Genomic DNA, 25,902 nt, shown 5'->3' with positions numbered 1-25,902 from the left:
TGACCAATCCATTTTATAATTTTAATTAGCAGTTCTAATGGTTCTTGTGGAACATCTCATATTTATTTTTGCTTTCATTCAGCAGAAGAGTTGCTGAGTACCTATTATGGGATTGGCACCACAGACACCATCCCTGGGAGACTAGATGATGGTAAGGGAGGCAAGACTGTTAATGAATGGCAATGACTGTAATACAAACAAACTGAGCACAGAAAAGGTAACTCTGCCTAAAGACTGAGCTCAGGGAAGGCCTTTGGAGGAAGAAGTGATATCTGAGTTCTCAAAATAAGTTAACCAGAACATAAAGGAAGGTTTTTTTTTAAAATGGCATTTGGAATGATGGTAAGACCCAATGTATGGCCATGGAGTGAGGGCTCAAATGGTGGTAACTACTCCCATCTTAATACCTCCACCCTTAAGCCCTTGGTACTAGAAGTGCCGCATTGCTAGGCTTAGTTTTTAACATTTTCAACTTATTTCATCCTATGGCTTTATTCTAATTTTTTAAATGTGATTCCATGTTTTGAGAGGCTTTTTAAGAGAGGAAAAAATAGATATAATTTTGTATATTCCCACAATAATTTCTCTATCAACATTTTTAGTCATTTATTCAAAAAATATTTATTAAGCAATTGCTATATGGCAGGCTTGGTTTTAAGTGCTAGGAATATGATGGTGAAACAGGTATGCCAGACATGCCCTCATAGTGGAGGGGGAAAAAAAAACCTAACAAAGGAATATGGTATCATCTCACAGAAAAAAAAAAAAAAAAAAACAATTATAAAAGTAAAATAGAATAATGTGATAATACTGGGAAAAAAGAATGCTTTAGACAAGAGGATTAAGAAAAGCCTTGCCTGAAGCAGAATCCTTTAAGCTGAGCCTGAATGATGAGAAGGAGACAGTCCTGTAAAGATCTGAAGGAAAAGTATTCCAAGCAGAAGGAACTGCTAATGAAAAGTTCCTTAAGTAAAAAGAATCATTGGTATTCAACTGACGAAAAAATAAAAAGGAAAGGAGATACACATAAAAGCCAAATAATTAGACAGTGAATGAATGATGTGGTGTTTTCGACTAGTGATTCTTAAAATGTGCTGCACACTGGAATTACCTGGGATGCTTTTAAAAATCCAGATACACTGCCATATCCCAGACCCATTAAACTAGAATCACTGGAGTGGGAGCCGAAGTAGGTATGCCTTAAAATCCTCCATGTGATTCTGATATGCAGCCCAGATTAAGAAGCACTAATTTAGGCCCTGAGGAATTTAAATTTTAGTCCAATTACATAAACAGCCATTGAAACATTAAAATTTCATCTGAAATTTCTATCACATACTCAAATTGTTTAATTTCAATCTAGATACTTGCTTAAAAAAAGCAATATACTTTAGATATATGTTAATTTCTAAAGCAAATTCTTCTTACAATCAACCAAAAATAGGGGCAGTTGATTAAGCCTCTGCCTTGGGTTCAGGTCATGATCCCAAAAGCCTGGGATTGAGCCGCATGTCTTCCAGCCTCTACTCAGCAGGGAGTCTGCTTCTCCCTCTCCCTATGTTCCTTCACCCTGTTTATTCTCTCTCTCTGCAATAAATAAATACAATTTCTTTTTTAAAAAGGACAGAAAAAATAAACAATTATTGAAATGCTTCCCTTTAAAAATTAAATTTAGGTGAAAATTCGTTATTTTGGAAATGCCTAATGTATTTATGTACCCTCTTGTAAATACTAGAATACATTTTCTTGTATTTTGTGAATAACTTTTTATCTCTTGAAAGGAAAACAAACACACAAACATTTGAGACAGTATCTGAATTTTGCTTACATCATTCTTTTTGATTATCTGTAACACTGACCATGGGATTCCTCTAATGTGGGTCACATGAATACTTGATCCAATGTGCTGTAAATGGTATATCATTTTGTGGCATGCAATTCTGTAAGAGTCCACCTTCTAGAGCTGCACTAGGAAATAATTTTTGAGAAGAAATGGGGTTGATTTACTAGCACTCCTGCAACCTGAGGATCTAACCATAGATTAAAATATTTAGATACATTTATCAGGTACAGACAGCATTTATATTGTTCAAATAAACACACCAGAATACCTTTTGCTGGACTGCACTTAGTAGAAAACAAAGCTCCTAATGGTAGTAAATTTTTTTTATTTCCCAAACTCTTAGTATCGGGTTAAATTCTTATTCTTTAACGGCTAATGACTGTGCATAAACTAAATAGCCTAAATTAAATTATAAGAAAGGCAAAAGTAATCAAGTCCTCATCACATTCCAGGGAAGCAAACCAATCAACTAACAACTGCTTGAACTATCATGTGGTGCAACAGTCCCTAAGACTTCCAATGATTCAGCATTTCCTCCAGCTTCAATTAACATAATACAAGCTAACTACCTGAAGGAATTTTACTTAAAAATTCAACCACTTCATATAAGATAAATTTAGGATATTCCTTTACTTTACCTACCCAAAACAAAATTTTATCAAAATTGCATAAGTAAAAAAAAATTGTATATATAAATGTACTACCTCCAATTTTTCTCTTAAAAAATTCCAGGGTAGTAGACAAATTTTCTGCAGTCTTTTTGTCATGGAATCCACAGCATATAAGTTAAAAAGTATGACAACTTCTACTCAAACTTTTCTTCAGACAGCTCTACCTGATAAAGGCAGCCAAGGAGAAATCTTTCTGTCTCAAAAGAGCCTTTGCATTCTTTCTGTACTTTTATGAAAACCCCCAGCAATCCCAACTTATATCACCATACCTGTTTTTTTTTATAGTAAACAATACCATAATTGAAAATCAGGAGCTGTACTTTACGCATTTTTGCATATTCACAAAACCTTTCTTTGTGGTGGTCAATAAATATCTAATTAATGAATTAATAATGAAGACCTATCAATCCTCCAAGGTTAAAGATAAAACATTAAAGCAGCTTGGTGCTGGTATGACCTTCCACAATACTCATGACCACTTCCAAGCCCTGACCACAATTCTCTCCCTCCCTGGTCAAATAAGGAGAAGTGAAAAACAGGTGAAAATGTGAAATAAGAGGTGTCATTATGTTCCAAACAAGAAGAGTGGATCAGTGAGAAAGAGGATTCAATTATTAAAGACTGCAAACTCAAATGAAAAATAAAATAGGACCATAAATCCACTCAATTACTTGTTCCTTCAGTAAACAATTTTGAATATTCACAATATGCCAGGCACCAATAACATTAGAAGTAAATAAGACACAACTCCTCCCTCCAAGTAGCACGCAGGCAAAAGCTGTAATATATACTAATAAAAGCAATGCAAACAGATTACTCTATGCATAAGTGATAAAGAGATATAAGTACTCAGTCACTGAGGAGGAAAGGTGGTAGTGGAATTATATCTTAACAGGTAATCTAGGATAAGAGGTTTAGAGAGATCCATTCCAGAGAGAGGCAGAGCAAAGGCATAAAGAACAAGTAAATATGACATTTTAATTCCTACATAAAGTGAATGACAAGTTCAATTTTCATGAATAAACACACTAAATAAACTGTTAGTACCTTTCATAGTACAATTAAGATGCTAAATGTAGTAAACTGAAATCATCTGAAATATTTTTATCAAAATCTGACATTCCAATTTTCTACTCACCTCATGTTACTTATGTTGCTTTATGATCCAGTTTTCAAATTATTTTGTCATTTGTTACTTTTATAGGTTTACCATTGCTTAATGATCTAACTTCCTTCGTTTCAAAGACAATTCAATAGTCTTAAAAATCAGGTTGTAATTAAATGAACAAAACCTACTGCCAATTTCACTAGGCTGCTTGCTGGAAATCATGCTGGACTGCAGAGAAATTTCCCTGAGGGTAAACTGTTGAGACACAATTATGACTAGGACATGGAATAAGCAATCCTGTGTTTGAACTTATAGTCACACTTTGCATATATTTTAAAAGATTTTTCAAACTATGGTTAATAATTCACTAAGTAACACTGCCTTCAATGTTGGGATGGATGAATTTTCATAGGCAGTGGGCCAGACTGATTGCTACAAAGTGATGTGTTCTCTTCGGTACAATAATTGCAATGAACTGTGATGATTCATTCTGGTATTTTCCATTCATTTTATATCACCTTTGACCCTTTTAAGAGGTCTGAATGGAGCCTGGTCCTTGACAGCCCTGTGAAGATACAGTCGTGTTTCACACAGGCAGCAGCTTTCTGATCACTGGCTTCCATGGGCTGCTGCGTGCCTGAGGGCTCTCCCACAAAAACTAGCCAGACAGTGTTACTGCTGAAAGCTGAGGAGAAGCCGAAGTAGTAAGATGCAGTGAACAGGGTCCAGCCTATGCAGACAAAATATCTGAAAAAGTCAAAATTTCTCCAAAGCACACATGGTTCACTTACGTAGTGACAAAGGACAAACCAAGCAGCTGTGGCCAAGAAGACAGGAGATGCTGGCAGCTGTGCATTCGTCACCTTTAATGAAGACTTCGCTTCTCACAGTCATGAAGTCCAACCATATGGTTCTTGATATTTTAAAAGATTAATTTTAAGAATCACTGGGAAAATCTGTCAGTACTTATGCCGAGCTAGATCTTAGGAAGAGATGGGATTTCTCCTCATTTTTATAGAACATTTTTTCCTCCTTCCTTACAAAAACACAAGGTTTCAATATCTGGCCAGTTAAAACTATTACCATTCATAAATTCGGCGTGTCTGAGAACTTGATATAACTTAAAACATGTACCACCCACAACCATAATTTTGGCTTAGCCAAGAGAAAAACATCAAATTTAGAATCCCATTAAATGCTATAATTAGAAATTCACTGAATTAGTTTAAATAGTAAAATTGGAAGATTAAAATCAAGGATGTTTTAAATTCAAGTGGTTTTTTTTTTACACATAAAATGTCTTATGACATCCCTAACAACACGTATATCTTTATTTTATGACTTTAGAATTAACCAAGAAAGACTGGCTACAAAGAAGCATGGTAGATTTTATTGTCCCAAAATGGCCACAGCAATATCTCCCACTACAAATGCTCTTCTTATATCCCTCTGACAGGTGAAGTCGAAATTCTTTTCTCTTAAATCTGGTTAAGCTTATGACTATGGTGCAAGTAACACTATGTGCTTCAAGGTCAGGTGATAAAATGACTCAATTCCCACCTTACTCATAAGAACCTGCATTCTTGAAGTATTTGGCAGCCACATGAGCAGTCTGACCGTGCAGAGGACACGATGCTGTAAGAAAGCCCAAATTTATCCAATGTGGTGAAACAGAGGGGCCTCAAGACCACATTAAGAGAGAGAAACCTGGACAGCTCCTGGCTGCGTCAACCTCCCACCTTTCCAGCTCCAGACACCATCTGACTGCAAATCTATGAGAGACTCTGCGCCAGAACCACCTAGGTGAGCTCTGCCCCAGATCCGGACCCACAGATACCAGGTAAGAAACGTAACACAATTGTTTTTGCCATTTTAAGTCACCAAGTTATACAGTTATTTGTTAGAAAACCACAGATAACTGGAACACACTTTGATAGCAGAAGTTTAGTGGTATAATAAAAAATTAAATAAACCCAAACATAGAGTATTGGTCTTTGGACCTGACCAAGGATGGGATGCCTGAAGGAGACTGTCAGTGGAAGACCAATGGGCCTCCAAGAGTTGGTTTGTGACAGCTCCAGAGAAATAAGGGTTTTGTTTGGGGAAGACAGAGAAAAGGACACTCTTGTTATATAGCTACAGAACTTTTAGGAATACTATTGCTCACCATGATGTGCAAAACAGAAAATCTAACGATTTCCAAAGATCTAGCTAAGGAGATTTCCAAACAGAATACTGAAAGTAGCATCTGCTTTCCTTTTGTTACTTATGATGAAATGTACTCAGAGAAAGGGGACTTAAAAAATAAACTGTTCAGTTTTCAGCAAAATTTAGAGGGACAAGAAAGAGATAGGATTTGCTGGGTTTGAAAAGAAAGCTATTTTTCATTCCTGATTGCTTCAGAAAGCAAAGGAGTCAAAATAAGAGCAAGCCTCAGGGAAAGACAGAATGCAGGTATAGTCAGAAAGATCTGGTCCACATAAAAGGGGTAAGTGTGTGATTAGAAGTATTCTTCATTAACACCCCAGGAATAGTAAAGTGGATCTCCCGAGCACGTGCAGCCAACTTTCCCTGATGAACAACAGGACACAAGGAATCATTAGGGTGTTTATCCTACTACAAACTCACAGAGAACCTCTAATGAAGGATTATCCTTAAATTTTGTGAGTGCGGCTTTTGCTAACAAGGTGGATTATAAATTGATACATAAGAAGACCTAAAGATTCTTACAAATTTCATGATCTTAAACTAAAAGGAAACAAAGACAATTCAAAATAAAAGGTGGCCTTTGGACTCCCAAACTTGCAAGCACAGAAATAAGGTTGAGAAAACTTGTCAGCTATAAATATAGGACATGGGTTTGGGTTTTTATTCAGGGCGGGGGGAGGGGTTGGAGAATGATGATTCAAAAGATAGAAGTAAGAATACAGTGGCAGGAGCCAAGGGTCACAAAGAACAATTCCCAGGGAACAGACTGAGCCCTAATTAAGCAAATGGTGGTAGGACCATGTAGGTTTCCAATTTGTTTTGTAATAGCCTCTCATGTCTCCTTTTCTGAACAGGAAGGATCTATAGAATTTTCCTGTGCTTTGTCACACCATTCAATGTTGGGTGTGTGAAGGACAGGTAACTTTTTAGTTCAAAGCTTTTCAGAAGGGCCTCTGATTCATGTGTTTTCAATATTCAAGAAATCTTACCTAAGGAGCCTCATCTGTACCTGGACTTGACTGAGAAGACAAGACCTGGACTTCAAGCTAATGCAGGAATGAAATGAGACTCAAGGGCTTTAAGGGCAAGAATAAGACTATTTTACAAGTCTGAGAGCTGTAACTGTTGTGGTCAAAGGATGGAGAGAGACAGATTATTCTCCAAAAATAACCACAATAACATCTCCCATCCCACCATGTTCTTCTCATAATGTAACTCTGACATATCCGCCAGCAAGCATGGGATTCACATGCTTTCACTTTGAATTTTTGACTACAGCATAAGTGAAGCTACATGACTTAGTGACTGGGGCATGAAAGGTAATGGAGCTCTCACACTGCTCACTCTAATACTCTTTTTTCAAAATCTATTTTTATATTGAAGTATAATTGACATAAGTGTTATACTGGCTTCAGGTATACAACATAGTGGTTCTATAAGTTTATATATTACGCTATGTTCACCACAAGGTAGCAATCATCTACCACCATACAATGCTGTTACGATACCACTGGCTATGTCCCCTTTGCCATGCCTTTCATCCCCATGACTTATTCATTCCATAACTGGAAGTCTGTACCTCCCACTCCCCTTCACCCATTTTGCCCATCCCCTCACTTCCCTTTGCTTCCTTCTGGTGACCATCAGTTTGTTCTCTTTAACACTTGCTCTTAAAGCATTCAGCTATCGTGACAGCAAAGTAACTGCCTTGAAGCTACCATAACGTGAAGCCTGAATTCACCTATATTAGATGGACCTCATGGACAAGCCCTAAGATTACATGGAAAGAAAGACATGCTGGACTGGTTCTCAGTTGCTTCAGCTCCCACCATCCCAACCCCAGTCATTTTCTGACTGCAACTGCATAAGAGAACCTGAGTCAGAAGTAAAGAACCACACCCTATACAAATTGCTGATCTATAAAAAACATGAGATAATAGTTATAGTTTGAAGCTACGGTGGATGGAAATGATCATACAACTAGAGGTAATAATAATGAAAAGTATGAATTATTACTGAAGGAATAGATATTCTGATCAAACTTTACAAAGAAAAACAAATTTTTTTAAAAAAAAAACATAGTCTTTAGGTGAAATCATTAAACAAAACCAAAAAGAGGTCAGATTATAACCTCGAGGTATTAAATAAAAGCAAATTAAAAAATGCTCAGATTCAGTCACCAAACTACCCAAGTCTCCAAAAAGGACCTGAATCTCAGAGAACCCTAGAGGATATTTCTTGGACAGAGTTAGTTCTGCACTTCTTCACAACAAACCAATATTTTGGGAACTATTTTCAATGTTGGCCAGGGGATACATTTGACTCCTAACTCACCTGGCTCTCTTCCAAAGCCCACATGCGGAGGAGACCTTGGAGCCTACAGCTGCCCCAACACCCTCTAGGACACCTTAAATAACAATCTTGAAGCTTCCTCGCTGTGCAGTCTACTGGTTTTTCAGAGTTAGTGAAACATCTTTTTTGATGTTTTATGGGATCTTTTTGAATCAGAGCACACAACTAAGAAAACAGAATGCATCAAACTCTAAAACATCTGTTCCAAATCTTTTGTAGTTCATTTCTCTTAGCTGCTCTGTCAATAGGTAAAAATAAATGTGTGTTTGGGGAAGCATGATGTGGAAGAAGGAGGCAACTGTCTGCAGTTAAATAAATTAACAGGTGCTTACTAAATGCTTAATATGTTCCCTGCCTATGCTAATAGATTTTGAGACACACAAAAGTATAAACCATGAATCCTATTCTGAAGCAAGATTTAATGCAGCTGAGGAGACTGATCTAAGTAGCAAAAAATCCCAAAAATTATAAAATAAAATAACCATGGGCACCTGGGTGGCTCAGTGGTTAGTGTCTGCCTTTGGCTCAGGGCATGATCCTGGGATCCTAGGATGGAGTCCTGCATCGGGCTCCCTGCAGGGAGCCTGCTTCTCCCTCTATGTCTCTGCCTCTCCTTCTGTGTCTCTCATGAATAAATAAAATCTTTAAAAAATAAAAAAATAAAAGTAAAAAAAATAACCAAGCACTAAACTATGATATAGTATTAGATACAGGGCCTTGCTTAAGCTTCACAGAAAATATGCAAAACACCACCACCACCGAAGACACAGTGAGGATATTATGATAGGAACATAAATGGAATCTGCAGTTGCAGATAGTGGGTAGGTCTATCTGATCACATCAGGGATTTGAGGACAGAATTGAAAAAGAGAGGAGGGGATGGCATGATCAGAAAATGGGGAGCCCTGAAAAGTAATCTAAAAAGGACTAACGTCAATAAAGGCTGTTGAAAAAAGATTCAAAGTGGAAAAAAAGATATCTGAAATGATCCTTCTATAGAAATTGCATGCTAAAATTTCTTAGTAAATAAAATGAAGGATATTTAGGTTAAGACAGTATTTAAATATAAATATATAATGAATTCAGCTCTAATAGCCCTAATATACTTAGAACACATACAACTTGTTAAGGAAAACAGTAATAGGCAAAATCATGTAGACAGAACTCCTAGAAAAAAACCACAGCCATGTTTCATTCCACATGGATGAAACAAATGAAACTTAAAACAACAGTGAGAATTTCCAGCTAAGTAAATCAGTGTGAGTTCTGATAAAACTGAATACTTGCAAGGGTGTGGAGAGAAAAGCAAACTGCTGATTGTAAATATGAATTAATATAAACATTCTAGAGAGCAATTTGGATGTATGGCTGCAGTTTAAAATGTCAATCTTAAATGCTTTTTGGTTAGGAATTTTTAGAAGTCTATCATAAGTGTCGCACATTCAAAGACTGAATTTTGAATTGAGTAAGCAAATTCTGAATAATCATCAAAGTGCAGTGGCTATCAGCCATTATTATGACATTGATATTTATTTAGCAGCTACCTATGACCTGGTTCTGTGAAAATGCTCTTACTATACTACTTCTAATATTTAAATACTTCAAGGTCAGCATGATCTCCATTTTCTAAATGGTAAAACTAAATAATGTAAAGTTACAAATCCAAATGCACTTATAAGTAGAATTGAAATCTGCCTATGTCCTACTCTAGGATTTGGCTTTTTCTACTATGTCTTTATACTCGAAGATAAGTATGTTTATTTATTATAACAAAGAAATGGAAGAAATCTAAGTGACCAATGATGGAATATCATGCATTATTAAAAGTATTATTTTCAAATAAAATGTAATAACGAGATATGCTCAAGATATATTAGACCATAACTATAATACTAAGTTAATGAAAACATTTATGCATTACACTTATTATGAATATGCATGTATGTATAAACCTAAAGTAATAGAAATGGAATAAGATGTTATTTGGGGCATCTGAGGTGATCAATAATGAATAGATCTCTTTTCTTCTTTTATGGTCTATATTTCCCAAATATTTTACAATGAGCAGGTATTATTTTTCTATTCAAAAAGATAATAAAGTTACTTTTTTTAAAAAAAGAACCAAAAACAACTTATTTAAAGTTGCAAAAGGAGAAAAGACATTGAATACAAATTATTATGTTTTAAGTGGACCTAATTCTTCCCAAAATACACTGTAAGGATGACTCATAAAGTTTCTTCAAAGAAGATTTCACATTGTCAATAACTTGAATGACAGTTTTCTTCTATTTTATTACTTATTGCAAGAGAAAAAAAGCAGAATTTTAAAGAGTTAATAGAAGGTTGTACATACTATATGACATTTTGCAGTGATATTGTGAGTTTGAATACTTACTCTAATTTCTTAAAAAGTTCTGAGGACAAATTTATAATTAATTATCACCAAACCATCAATACAAATATAACATAAAAGAAAATCAAATGATCTTAAAATCTTATTTTAAAATTATTTTTAAATAAGATTATATTCTGCTTCTTTTATTTATAGAACTTTGTCTAGCACATGAACTATCTTAAGTGCAAAACCTACCTATAATAGTTTAAAATTATAGGGTTTTAGAAGAGATTAATTGTGTCCTGGCTTACAATTTTATGGCAGCAAGTGCTTTTAATTAGGTTATATTTTATTGCTAATAAAATTTATGTTAGCCTCATTATTAGAATTTACATAAAAAGTTATTAGATGCTTTTAAAACTTGGACTTTGTTGGATTAAACAATCCAAAATATTCTGTAACATTAAATATTGAAAGTAATAAGTCTGTTGATACATAAGCAACAAGAGAGAAACATTAATGAAATCTGACCTTTGTGGTGCCACACTCAATTAGACCAAGAAACAAAATAGATATGAAACTGCTGCCTGCCATTGAGGCATCTCTGAATTAAATTAGAATAGTACATGCTTATCCATCATGTTTTAATTGTCATATGAAACTTAACACTGCAGTTAACGGACTTAGGTGACAGAGGACAGGGCTAAATTGTTTTCCCTTAAATTGACAAGTAGAATAATAAACTACCTTGGTAAGATTTAGATTTTAGTAGTGACTAATTCATGTTGAATTTAAACACCTATGTGATCGCTCTAGTCTAACCAACTGACACTCAATTTTTTTTTTACTTAAATCAAACAAACTTTCTAAATAAAACACATTCATTCCCAAAAGGAAAATGGTTCTTTTTATTTATCATATTCCATGGCCCAGTTCTCTAACCTTGCAAATACTCAAACTAAGGCTCAGAGAAGTTTGGTGACTTTCCACAAAGTCAATCAGAGACACCAAATAGTTTCTCCAAAACCTGACAACTCTACATATTTTCTCTGACAACTTTTTCAAGTCCCTTGCCTCCCTACTTATGGGATATAGCTAGATTCTCACAAACACTTATTTAACATACAATTCTAATATGTTATCAAAAACTTGACTAGGCCTCTGGACAGCACCTTTCTTTTATTCAAAAGATGCAAAACCTACCATACAGGGCAGGTCACACCTCAGGAAACACCTGGATTGATGTTCAAATCTGTCTATATTCTCAGCATCAGGCCCCATAATCCAGAAGCTCTCAGAGAACCAACTCGCTCAGCAACCTCACCTGTTAAGTTCTAAAACTCTGAATCTCTGCAATTGAGCTGGTTCTAACCGTCCAACTGCAAATGGATAGATTTCTGTTACAAATGATGTCAAAAGTACCATGTTGAAATCACCATGGGGTGATTAATCACTCCCTCTAGTTCAATAATGAGTAATAGCAAAGTCCCTCCAAAATGTTATCCTGTTAGGGAAACTGAGTTGTATGAAGTATATGAAGGAAGACTATGAAGTGTTCTTATGAAGGTTTTTCAGCCTTTGTGGTTCAAATGGTAACAAATTACTCTAGCAATGATTCTCAAAAACTACCAAAACTTCAAAACCTAACTACAGTGTTTCATAAATATAGAACATCATTTACATGATGTGCAACACCATCACATTGTATAGCAAGCACTGTGGAATGACACTATGAGATAGCCCAAATTCCACAACTGTAAAATGTGTTAAGACAGTGTGTCTTTGGATAACTTGATAAGGATGGTTGATTTCAATGGGTTTACAAGCTCAACAACAAGAAAACAACAACAAAACCCACCTGAATTTAAAGGACTATAAAAAAGTAAAACTACATATACAACAAAAATATAATCCTGACATGCAAGTAACTAAAAAGTTAATCTGTAATTTTAATTCTTAAGTAAATATTGAAACATTTAAAAGTATAATAAATATTTAAAAACTCATGAAGGTATCATATTCTTTTTATGTGTAAGGAACCACAAAGCAATCAAAACACAGTGACCACAAACTCCTTGACAGAATTCTAAACTTAAAGACAATTATTTGACAAAGTCAGAATTTTAATCTATGAATATTTATTGAGTATATACTGGGTACCAAACACTATTATAAGAACTGAAGATACAGAGAGGACAAAGCAGACAAAATTCCCTGCCCATATGGTGCTTATATTCTGGTGGGGAAAACAAATAATAAAGATTCAAAAGTGAAATATGTCATACATTAGTAGTAAGTACTAAGGAGAAAACTAAAACAGAAAGGAAGATTTCTGCTCTGTTGATCCTATTATTCCAGCAACAACATAGGCTACCAAATGCAAATAGGATGTTTTAAAAATAATCAGGACTTTGTTAGGCCAAAATATAAAAAAAAAGAAAATAGGCTTTATGATGGGCTAGGAGTTTTCTGAGAATATCACCCAATGTTAAAACAAAGGCCTTTAGGCTTTGAACAGAATGAACAGTAGCCTGGGAATTGTGGGCTTCTAATCAAGCTTCTCAGGGTCAGAACACAGTCGCAGGGACTGATGAAAGATAACCAGTGAAGGACACCTGGGAGGTCCAGATGAAACATGACTGCCCAGAACAACTGCTGGATAATCCACAAGCAAGTCATACAGTAAAGCTGGGGAAAAGGTAGAACATGTGGGAAACCTGGCAGCAGAAACCCCAGTTTCAGGGTACAGGGAAGAGATGGACCCCAAGAATTCAGCGAAGACCTAACTAGTTGGGAATATAAAACAAAGGGACAAGAATAAAATGTGCCAGAGGTAAAACTCACTAATCAGGAGAGATGTTAAATTCTCACAGACAGGGGAGGCTGGGTGGCTCAGTCAATTGAGCGTCTGCTTTCAGTTCAGGTCATGATGCCAGGGTCCTGGGATTGAGCCCCACATAGGGCTCCCTGCTTAGTAAGGAGCCTGTTTGTCCCTCTCCCTCTAATGCTCACTCACACTCCCACCCCCTGCTCATGCTCTTTCTCTCTCTCTCTCTCAAATAAATTAATAAAATATTTTAATTTTTTTTTCACTGACTTCACACAGGCGGGGTGGGGGGCCTGGGGGCACCTCAAACACCAGAGGCACAAAAGCTGCAGGCCTGCCACCTGCCCAACAAGAAAAGCTGCCTTCAAGTGTTAGCATAAAACTTTAGCATTAATGCTAAAACTAAAAGAATATAATGTTCAGGCTGCCGCTCCTCAAATATTCCCCCATACTAGCATTTCAGTGTCTAAACAGGCAGTACAAATTTTCTCAGTGACATTCTTCTGTTTGATAAAGCAGGATATCTAGTTTCTAAATAAATGTATTTTGCCCAGAACTCAATACGGTATTTCTACTTTTTCATCCAAAAAAACCCAGCTTTTTAAAACCTGATCTTATTTTTTTAATTAATTACTGTGTCCCAGAGCTTAGCATTATAATATTCCTCCTCATTGGAGGTGCAGAGATCTTGCCATGGGAAGTGAGGGAGATGTGAGACAGGTGGAGCCACCGTTACTAACAAGGTTTGTAATCACTTTGGTCTCTATCTACCTCTTCATTTCTAAACAAATAAAGCGTAATAAACCATACAAATATTACTAAGTAATGATGCCTAGAGAAAAGCTAGGAAAGTCCAAACATGACAAAAAGAAAAAGAAACAGTCTCCTTGAATATAAAGTAACAAGCATAGCTTATACTGACATAGCTAGTGGGAAAATTAATTAAACTACTAAAATTTTATTATCACTACCTTTATGGAGAGGAGACACTCTTCCCAAAGTATGACAAAGAATATGGTCATTCTTGCATTATGTGTGATGGCTCACGTTCTATAATAAATTTCTGGATCTGAATTATTTTGAGCTCTTACAGTAGTACTACAATGAGAATTTTGAATGTTCTTACTATTTTATCAGTTTAAAAAATCTCTTTGACATAGATAAAAACACTTAAAAATGAAAGTTATCTGTTCTATTTCAAAAATAAGAAAATGGAATGCAGTTACAGAAAGTCACTTTCCAGTAAATGTGATTGATAGACATAATCTGTAACAATAAGGTTGAATTTTTAACAGTTCCTACTTTCTGAATGGTTCTGGCCCTATGCAGCTTTTTCAGTTCAAATACCATTAATTACTGTGCGTAAGATAGATGTTAAAGGTGTTTATATGTCTACGTAACAGAGCTGAAGAGTGGACGAAAGGCCTAAGAATATTTGCTTAGTCAAAAATATCAGGGGAAATTATCCCTTAATTCCATAGTTTTATTTTTCTGTCAACTTACAAAACTTGAATACATCTCAACTTTGAGATATTTTGTCACAGATTCCTATCTCCTTCCTACTTAACAGTATTGTATAAGAATATTTCACCTACTTGGTTTTTCTGCCTCTCTATGACACCTCCCAAGGTAAAATAATTGTTTCAATTACAAACTAACATATCTCCGAGGGACCTCATTTTCTTCATGGAACTTCCAGAATCTGTTCTTTATCATCCTCACACCATCACTTAGGATACAGCTAAATTGTCTTCATGAAAACTTTCTAATATAAAACCTACTATATAAAATACTTTCCAATGATTGTATATAATATGAATTTAGGCAACAAACTTACGTCTTTGACTCTTATGTGTACTTTAAAGCTAATAAAATACAAAAAAATTTCTAGGGCATGACAATTAAATCAAACTCTCTTGAGAACATTTATGCCATATATACCGAGTCAAGTAAAGGTTTTGGAATTACTCAGTTACTAGGAGATTTTCCATATAGCTCAGTAAAAAGAGTTCATGGCTTAAAGAATATTCACTGTATAATGGATTGCTCATTGAAAAAAAAAAAACTGTGACCAATTCAAAAGTTTATATTTTTTCTTTATAGCATATTCTTTGTCCTTTGAATAGCAGACACATGCCTGTTTTTCTTATAGCAAAACTCTTACACTATGCTTCCTTCATGGGTGTTTAAGTGTTACATTTTCCTCCAAAACTGAACTATCACTCATTGTAATTACTCCTGATGCTATTTTTGTTTCTGTGCTTATTTTTTTATTCTTTTGATAATTTCTCTGAGAAAGGTAATTAAGTCTATATATTTAAACACCATTTTGAAATCTAAATATTTATTAGTTGGTTATATGAGAAGAATTCACTTTTACTTAGGTAAGTTTGAAGCTAATTTTAGCTTTAACATGTGTTCTCATGCAATGTATGCCTATAACAAGAAAAATTACCATGGCTGTAAATCAGAAACAACACAGTACTAGTTATCCAACAAGGTTGTGTTATTGCCACTTAACATGTGGTGAGAAAGATATTCCAACATGGCATATATCAACTTTCATCCCATTTCAAATGTCAATATTTAAACTTAGGGAGTCCAAAGCCAAGACTTTGTGTTGAGAGATTCAAAATCTTTTTTCTATAACTGTGTGGTCCTGGTTCCATTCTCTCTGAGTGTTGGCTGGCTAATGCTTTCCCTGTGTGCCAGTGAACTTGCTTTCCAATGTTTCTTTGTCTTTTCCAATTCCACAAATGTTCCCTTGTTGGAACACCAGGTTGTTGCTTTAAATACCTTCAGAAGTGCTGAGTGCCTAAAGATGTGTTTATCGTATCAATGCTCCTCTGCATATATGTAAACATAACACAAACACACAATTAACTGCTTCAGTCTAAATCAAAGTATATTTTCTTTGAAACATATTCACCAAGAAGAGCATTTCTTCAGTGTACCACCAAATAAATTCAGAAGGAAAAAAAATCAATCCCACAAAATTTACACAGGTTTAATCAAAGTTACTAATTCTCCTTATTTTATCCAGTTTCTTTCAGTATTTTTAAACTAGGAGAAAATTAGCCTGAAGAAAAAAAACAAAAAATATCTTGTAACCTCAACTTAAAACGTCTTACATAATAACCAAGGCCAGAAAATAAATGGATTTGCATGGACTCTCTTTGAACACCAAGACTTTCTTTGGCCACAGAGAGCTCATCTCTGATTTCTCCAGTGATAAGAAACACCATAAAGAGTTCATCTCGGTGGAGTGCCTACTATGCATAGGCTTTTGACATACAGTAGTTCAATCAGTCTTCAAAACAACCCTGAGAAGGTAGGCATTCCCTATTTAAAAATAGCAATCTAAAGTCAAATAGGCTTTAAGGTGACTAAAGGAATGCAAAGCTCTGATTCAAATTCAGATCTGATTGCAAAAGCAGATATTCTGTTTTGTTCTGTTATCTAATAAGAAATGGATAGAGAGGACTTTAATGGATTCTCCTCCTCCTGTAAGTAAATATAATTTCATTTAAGTTATATTCTCACCAAATAAACGTAAAGCACATTTTCTCCTAACTTGAACGACTAAACAGGTGTTTCTTTTTTCAATGATCAGTCAATGAAAGAGTAGATAGTAAATGATAGGAGGTACACAGAAATATAAGTTAAGGTCTTGGCGATTAAGCAGGTAAAGCTAATTGAAGTGACTGATCCATGAAAACACACTACTCAGTGTTTCAATGAAATGCATACAATGTTGGAAGATAAATAACTTACATGTGGAAAAAATGTGCCTTGATATTTTGAAAATATTAGGTTGTTTAAGATAAGAAAAACGGATAACTGGCCAGTCTATTTGCTAAAATATACTCTTGCATGGAAACTCTGTACTGGGAAAACTCTGTGTTAGTTCTAGTTTCTACGCTGTGGACAGTGAATGTGGAAGGTGCAAAAAGGCAAACAAGTAGGTGAAGACTTCTGAGAGGAGATGGAAGTTGGCATGGTCTTGAGATAAATTTAGCATTTGGGAAGGCAGAGGCAAGAATACTCTAACCAGCAAGACTAGAGAACCAAGGACTAGAAAAACCTGAAATTCTCAAATATACTTATATAGCTGAAAGAACACTAGGACAAAACTCTCATTTCAAAGAAAATGGTTTGCCCAGTCCCACAGCTACAGTCAGGGCCTGAGGAAAAACACTGCTTACTTGCCAGGATGGCAGATGCTATTTCCACCCTAACAGTGCTTTCCCATCCATTGTCTAACAGTAAGGCTGTGCCCAGGGATTCTGGGAAGTTACTTCAAGAGCCCGGTGGGGAATGAAAGGAGGGGTATTCAGACATGGCAGGTCTGCTTTTATTTCTTTTATATATTGGACTTCTTATAAGATTTATATGAAGAAAAGAACCTTTCTGTGTTAAAAAAAAATCACTCTTCAAAGCTTCATTAGTGATTAGTTGACACTGCCTAGTTCTATGCTACATGACACAGGCACAAACATAAAAGAAAAAAAAAGGCCTTTGCTCTCAACAAATTAATTTACTTACTCAACAATCAAATACTGATTGTATGTTGTGTGCCAGGTACTTAGCTATACGTTGAGAAATTCAATGGGAAGCAAAGAACTGCAAGTCTGGCCTGGGGTCAGGTGGTGGTGAACTAGGACATTTATCAAATAACAAAAACGAATACAGAACACAACTACGATAACTGGCATGAGAGATAGTTATAAGATTCAAGAACATATGACCAGGAAACCTCAGTCTAGGGATTCGCTGTCTAATAGAGTAGAGGTGACAGTGTGAACCAGCAACTCCTGCAAATATGAGTGGTCAATAATAAGCACACACAGAGTTCAATGGTACCACAGTAAAGGCAATGATGAACTCAGCAGGAGGGGGCAGGGACACCTCACAATGAAGGTGGGATTCATGCTTCATCTATGAAGTGCTAATAAGGACACGGTATTGCAGTAAAGGGGGAGGATAAAAGAATATTTCAGAGACACTGTATGTGCAAAAGGAATACAAAACTGCGAAGAAATTAAAAAATGGCAAGCCCTCAAAGATAAAGTAAAAGGTGGCTGTCTCAAAGAAGAAATGGAGTTACACATATATGCAGGTGCCAAATGAGACCAGGCCCTTGTACACCATGTTACAAATTGAGATTTAACCTGCATAGCCTGCCACATAGGCGATGTGGAGTCAATGGAAGTTGTAATCAGGAGTGTGACATGATCAGAAAACTCACCCAGAAAGCAATGTGGAAGAAAGACCAGAATGGTGAAGACTAGTGGCAAAAAACAGTCAGAAGGTACTACTATTTTACAAGCAAAAGATAGCTAGAACTAAAAAAAAAAAAAAAAAAAAAAAAAAAGATAGCTAGAACTGTGGATTTGTCTTTGGTTTCCTAGCACATGTTGGCATTTTAAAAGTTATGTGAAAATAATTAATAAATGAATAGGAAATAATGTTGGCATGCTACCATAGGGCAAGAATATAAAGATCCATAAAAGACCCACAAAAATATTATGACCTGATGCTATAGGAAATAGGAAGTCACTGAAAGTTTTTGATCAGAGGAGTGACGTAATGCGAACTATGTTTAAGAAAGCTAGATTACCACGCTACAGTGTATTGGATTCAATGGTTAAGTGATTACCTTACAAATGATTTAAGGAAGCTTACAGTAAGACAGCTAAAGTAGTTCAGGTATAAAGTGCAAATGCATAGCCTGATAAAGGACCCACACAAATACAGTAAAAAAGAAAAATAAAAGAGACGCTCGCACAGGAAAACAAATGCAGCCAAGTGATTAATAGCCTAGATAAGAGATCAGTAACTTTTTCCTATAAAGGGTTGAATCATAAATATCTTAGGCTTTGTGGGCCACATAGTCTCTAACACGGCTACCCAGCTCTGTCACTATAGTAGAAGAGCAGCCACCACCTATCATAAACAATATGTAAATAAATGGGTATATCTATGTTCCAATAAAACTTTACTTACATAACAGGTAGTAGGCTCAATCTGGCTTATAGACCATAGTTTACTGACTCCAGGATACAACTGGGGACAGTGTATCAGTCCTGAGTATGTTCACCCATGAGAGACAGAAAACCTAAAATAATAGTCCCTTAAATAAGATTCAAAATCTTATTTAAGTATATAAGTATAAGTAATAATAATATAATTATTATATAATATAATATTTTATATTATAATATAAATTATTATTTATATTATAAAATATAATTATAATATAATTAAGTATATAAGTATATAAGTAATAATAGTCCCTTAAATAAGATTCAAAATCTTATTTAAGAAGTATAGAGGCACCTGGGTGACTCAGTGGTTGAGCATCTGCCTTTGGCCCAGGTCGTGATCCCAGGGTCCTGGGATCGAGTCTTGCATCAGGCTCCCCATGGGAGCCTGCTTCTCCCTCTGCCTGTGTGTCTCTGCCTCTCTGTGTGTGTTTCTCATCAATCAATAAATAAAATCTTTAAAAAAATATGACAGAAGTGTATTTCTCTGTTGTACAGAAGATATCCAGGTAACAAACAGGTTTGGTATGGCAATTTCACAATTCTAAAAGACCTGGTCACCTTCTATACCATTTTTTTTTTTTTTTACCATCCTCCACATGTGATTCAAGATATCTGCTAGAGTTCCAGCCACCAAATGTCCATTCTAGCAAGCAGGGAAGAGGAGTAAAAGAGGGCATGGCCCTTCACTTTAAGGACAATTCTGTAACTCACAAAACCTTTCTACTTGGCTAGCTCTGCACTATCATCTAAAAGCCAAAAGAGATCACACTTGTTTCGAAATGAATGGCTAAATATCTTAAGCCCTTTTCATTCATTCTCCCTAAGCCAGAAAATATTTTTTGTTCACCTCTTGATTGTTGGCCTGTATAAAATTTCTTATTGGCTGAAAGCTACTCAATAAACTGTTTTCCTTCTGTCTGAAGTAATAAAACTATACAACACTATAAACATTTTCCATGTTAAACTCCAAGATATTTGGTTTTCTGGATAGAAACAGTACAGCTTTGTTTTTAAAATTAAAGCAGACCCTTAGACCTAATTTGCCTTAGAATGCCAAATAGTTTTCTCTTGTTATGTTCTAACATTAGAACCTACTCACCTATTCTGAAAACACTTGCATATATAAGAGACTGATCCCACTTAACTCTGGTTTGTCCCTGAAAATGGTTCATTGACGTGAAGAGTAGGAAAAACAATGTCCAAAAATAAAGATCCCTTACAGAATCTAATATACGGGAGATTTATAAGTTATGTTTAAGGTAAGAGTCAATACTATAGCTATCATGAGATATTTCACTTAGAGCTGCTAATGTAAATATAATATTTCCTTTCATTTAGATATAACTTAACTTTCCTTAAAAGATGATTTATGACTCAAACTGCCATCATAAAACAAAACAAAAAAATATTCATTACATTTCTGGCCCTTAATATTAGCAAAAGAGATAAAAATTCAGCAACCCAGATAATTCTAACAAGTTCAGAGGGGTTGGTCCTTAGGATCATCCAAATCAACATGTGCTGACACTCTCAATTTAAACAATAATTCAAAAGCTGCTAAGCTTCTACTTCAATACTGAAAACATACAGAAAATTCAGTTAACATTTGAATCTTTGAAAATTAATTTTTACATAATCTGCATATTGACATTTTTATTTTTTACTCTTTTAAAAAAATTTTACAGAGAGAGGGCATGTGTATGCACACAAGAGCAAACAGAAGGGGCAGAGGGAGAGAGGGAATCTCAAGCAGACTTCCCACTGTGCACGGAGCCTGATGCAGGCTCCATCTAACAACCCTGTCAAGAGTCATATGCTCAGCTGACTGAGCCACCCAGGAGCCCCTATTTTTCACTCTTAAGGGGATTTCAAAAATGATAAATAATGCACAAAACTTTCCAAGTTGCAAATAAAGTCATACTCTCTACCCTAGATTTTACTTCAGATATATCTCAACTCAATATTTTTATTACCTGACATTTTAATCAAAGATCAAAAACTTCACTAGCCAAAGTATTTCCAAAGCTCTGTGAAGTAAATTAACTTTATGAAATGGAACCCAACTACATATTTTGTAATGAAATTTTATATTACATTTCAAGAAAGAATGCTATCCTTATAAAGATACCCAATGTGGCTCAGACAATAATAATGGTAAAAATATTTAAAAGAAATGTGAGATGTAAGAAATATTTTAATAATCCAAAGCAATATTCAACATTCACGAGTTTCTGTAAAACGCTTATCGACTCTCTCAGGGATTACCATGAGTCCAGCCTGATTGTTCTGAGAAGGGTCCTAGTACTTCACATTGTTCTCACAGGGACTGGGCAAGGGAGAAGCACTCGAACACAAAAAGCATTTTTTTTTTGTTTCAGGATGCTCCCCGTGACTTATGAGAAGGCTACCTGCCTAACCACTATCGTGGACTGCTAACAAGATCGTTTTAAATGCTTTTTGTAAAGGTATTTATTTTAAGTACATGAGTAATATGTGAATATATGCTTACTTTTCACATTAAAAATATACAGAAATTTGTAGAGTAAAAAAATGTTTATGACCGTCCTAAGATTTTTTCATGTCACTCTCCAGTTCAATACTATTTAATATGAGTTGAAAAAATCACAGCCTGGTTTTCAAGCAACTCTAAAATCTTTTCTCTCCTTATCTTATAGGCACTTAACCTCTCATGACTTCCAATGTGAAGCTTTTTTCCTGCCAAATCAGCTTTCTCTGATTTTTCCAACCACAATGAACCAAGTTCATTCCAAACTCAATATTTTAAACATTATTTATAACACCTGACTCTGCTTAACCTCGTACTACCATCCTCACCGTCCAGTTAAAACTCTAATGTTCTCATGTGACCTATCCTAACCATGCCAACCTAAGCCAAGTCCTCTTATTTCACTATACTAGCACTGCTCATTTTGACACCACATACCACCTGAGAATCCTTATATAAGCAATAAACATTTCTGAATAACAATTAACATGTGGACCTGCTGTTATAGTATGAATTGCATTCACCCACAAGTTAGTATATCAAAGCCCTAAGGACCTCAGAATGTAACTATTTTTAGAGATAGGGCCTTTAAAGAGGTAACTAAGTTGAAAGAATGCTGTTAGGGTGGTCTCTAATCCAATATGACTGCTGTTCTTACAAAAGATGTTAGCACACAGTCAGAGACAGACATCAAGGATGCACGCCCATGAAGGGATGACCATGTGAAGCAGAAGCACAAGGGTGGCCATTTGCAAGCCTGGGAAAGAGACCTCACATAAACCTCTCCCTGCCACACCTTGATCTTGGATTTTCAGCCTCCAAAGCTGTGAGAAAATCAATTTCTGTTTTTAACCCACCCAGTCTGTGTTATGTTGTTATGGCAGCCCTAGCAAACTAACATATCTGCCATACGCCCAGACATGGTGTAAAGTGTCTTCCTTATATTAATAATTTAATCATCAGCACAGCTTTATGTGGAAAGTGTGGTTATTATCTGACAAAACTGAAAGAAATGAAGTAATTTGCTCAAAGTCTCAAAGTAGACCCTAGCACAAACTTGAGCCTAGGCCTACTTTCCTCTAAGGCTCGTGATATTAAACACCATGTTTTACTGACCATGTGTGAATGATCCAAAGATAACATTCTTACTTCTAGTACTACTTTTTCTGTAGAACGCTGATGGATAATGAATTGGACTGCAAAGTCAAAAGCTTTTTTTCTTTTCTTTTTCTTTTTCTTTCATACATATCTTAAGAACACGTTAATAGTTGAGTTCCATAATTAATAATGGCCTATTTAAAATAGCTGTTTTCAGAAGTGCTCAAAGAATGGATTCTGGCACACAGATCTTAGCTCCGTCCATGATATACTTCTTACTTCATATCAAATGTGAGTGATAACCCACAGTAGCCAGGATCCAATATTTAATGATGCAGAAACCAGCCTTTTTTTTTCTTTGCATTTTAACATACTTGAAAAAAAGTCTTACAATAGTAACATTTTACCATCACTATAGGTATGTTTTCACACCTATACCTCTGAAATTAGAGTTGATTAACTCACTAATTGAAGTTATAGATCACCTCCTAGACTTGAGTAAAAAATGATCACAAGATCTTCATGAATCATCTCTGCGATGAGCTAAAGAAATATAGGAAAGGTGGGCCAACCAAAGATATTTCTCATATAAAGTTTCAGTGCAAACAATGGGGGGAAGGGAGAACAAATGAAACGGGAAGCTTAAGCTTAGCAGGACAGTACTAGAGTTCATTTCAAACATCCTGTAGAAAAAAAAAGACAAATAGGAAGAGCCAAAAAGAATTCCTATATGGGTTTTCCCACACACACATTGCAAAAGGGGGAAAAAAAAAAAACAACAGAGGCCGATTCCATGTGCACAGTGTGTCCATAAAGTGGAAACCAGTCTCACACTTTTTAATCACACCTCATATACCGCCATAGAAGGCAGGCCGCCTAGGTGAGGCATCAAGTTTCACAGCCATGCTCAAACACAAGATTGTTAACACTAATCCACAGCAAGATCTGTGAACGAGAAGAAAGAAGGATAGGTAAATATCCACATGAAATATGGCCCCAATTAGAGGACTCAACAACACTTGCCCTACTGATTATTTATCTATTAACTTGGCAAATGAATAAACCAATAGTAATCACTGAATGCTGTGTGCATCAACACAGTAATCCACAATTTTAAAGACTTAATACAATCAAGTCTGTTCATCTTTATCCACCTTTTAAATAATTTATATTTATATTAGAAACCAAGTGATTTTCTTTGATGTCACAAGGAATATAGCCTATGCTGTGTTAGAAAAAGAGGTAGCTACAAACAAATCAAATTGAAAGAGTTCCTTTGATGAGTGAAAAAATTAATTTAAATATTTTTTCCTTTAAACAACAGAATAAAAATCGAAGTCTATTTCCCTCAAAGGGTTGCCAAAAAACTACTGATGATATTTGCCAATGATCTACCATTTATGTTATAAAGTTTGACAAGAGCACAGTAAGTCTATCAAAGTTGCTAAGAAACAAATTCTAGTCTGTTACTGGCACCCAAGTAGCTAAAAATTAAATCCAGAACTCCACTACCATAAATATTTTGCAAAGTCAATACTCTGTTCTTTTCTCACTGGAGATGATGATCTTTACCAGTTGTTTTTAATTAGACAAATAAGAAACTATTAAAATCTAATGTCCTGACCTAAATTATAGAAGTAGCTATAAAATTATAAAATAAGCTACCCCACATTCCAAAACATGAAAGCCTTTTATCTGTTTATGTTGTTGTTGATAATTTTGTCTTTATTAGGAGGGGACTATCGTAAAAGTAACTTTCATTTAAAAAGAAAGATTATAAGGCAGAATTAAAGAAAATATGATGGAATGTAATTGCAAAATATTGGATCTTGAGGAATTGTAAAGGCTTTCATTGACTGTGAAGTAAAGTAAAAAGTTGTAACCTTGATCACAATTAAATAAAATCTACTGGCAACATCAAATTCCTTATTTTTAACATGGGGATAATAGTAGCTCCTGCCTTACAGATTGACTCTAAGAATTAAATGTGGTAACTAACACACGTAAAACACCTTGAAGAGCAATGCCCAGCATAGCGTGCTGTGTTAGTGGTTGCTCTTAGGGTTAATGTTAACTGAAGATCTTCATATTACCATAAGCATTAATATTATCAGCATTGTCTGAGGGCCCAGTCCAGCTTTACAGACTCATGGACAACCCCAATGATGCTACACCCACGGAAAGCCTCCTCTCCCTAACCTAGCCCTTACCGACATGGCTCTCTTCTCCACTCCTGCTGCCTTCTGTTAGTCTGACCATAGAGCCTAAAATTTAATTACATTTTCCACTGTTCACTGTTGTGTATGTTCATCTGCTATAACAAAGAGGACATCATGAGTACACCAGTTCTGCTGTCTTTCTTCTCAAGCCACAAGCTCTGGGGAGAGCAACTCACTTCTGAGAAGAGGATGGACAACAGATGACCTTCAGCTGACACCAGTCACAGGCATGGCAGAAAAGCTGAAAACACCTTAAACACACGGATCAGGGTCCTGGCCCTCAGGTATCTTCCACTTAGATTGGAAAGAGAAATATGCACACTATCAAGCAGCAAAAGTTCCAAGCTAAATCATACCTAATGTAATTTCTTCTGTATGAAATTCTAAGGAAGAATAAGGATAAAGGAAGTTAGGAAAGTCCTAATGGAGAAAGACCACAAGTGTGAAGAATAAGCCTTACATAATGATTAAAAACCACCAAAGAGTATCAACACCACAGTAAATAACTTTCATACAATAAGAAACATAGCTAACACAGATTGGGCGTTCAGCACATGCTGGGAACTATTCTAAGTGTCTTATAAATATTGACATGTTTGATTTTCAAATATCTCAATAAGGCCAACACTGTTATTTCTGTTTTAATAAGGAATGTAAGACTTGGTAAAATTTGAATGATTTGCGCAAG

General features: G+C 35.4%; 1 protein-coding gene across 2 annotated transcripts in view; it reads right to left on the bottom strand.

The window, feature by feature from the left end:
- Positions 1-25,902, bottom strand: part of BMPR1B (bone morphogenetic protein receptor type 1B) — a 397,985-nt gene that overhangs the window by 177,775 nt on the left and 194,308 nt on the right. Inside the window, exon 1 of one of the 2 annotated variants that reach the window (XM_041759653.1) lies at positions 3,811-3,829. The exons of the other annotated variant lie outside the window; for it this stretch is intronic. The gene's annotated coding sequence lies outside the window, so the exon portion shown is untranslated. Of the gene's footprint in view, positions 1-3,810; positions 3,830-25,902 lie in introns of those variants that run through there. 2 annotated transcript variants of the gene reach the window in all.

The sequence above is a fragment of the Vulpes lagopus genome, chromosome 6 (genome assembly GCF_018345385.1).
Source record: "Vulpes lagopus strain Blue_001 chromosome 6, ASM1834538v1, whole genome shotgun sequence".
Taxonomy (NCBI): Eukaryota; Metazoa; Chordata; class Mammalia; order Carnivora; family Canidae; genus Vulpes; species Vulpes lagopus.
Note: the sequence above shows the minus strand (reverse complement) of the source record. Positions and strands in the feature narration are given on the sequence as shown.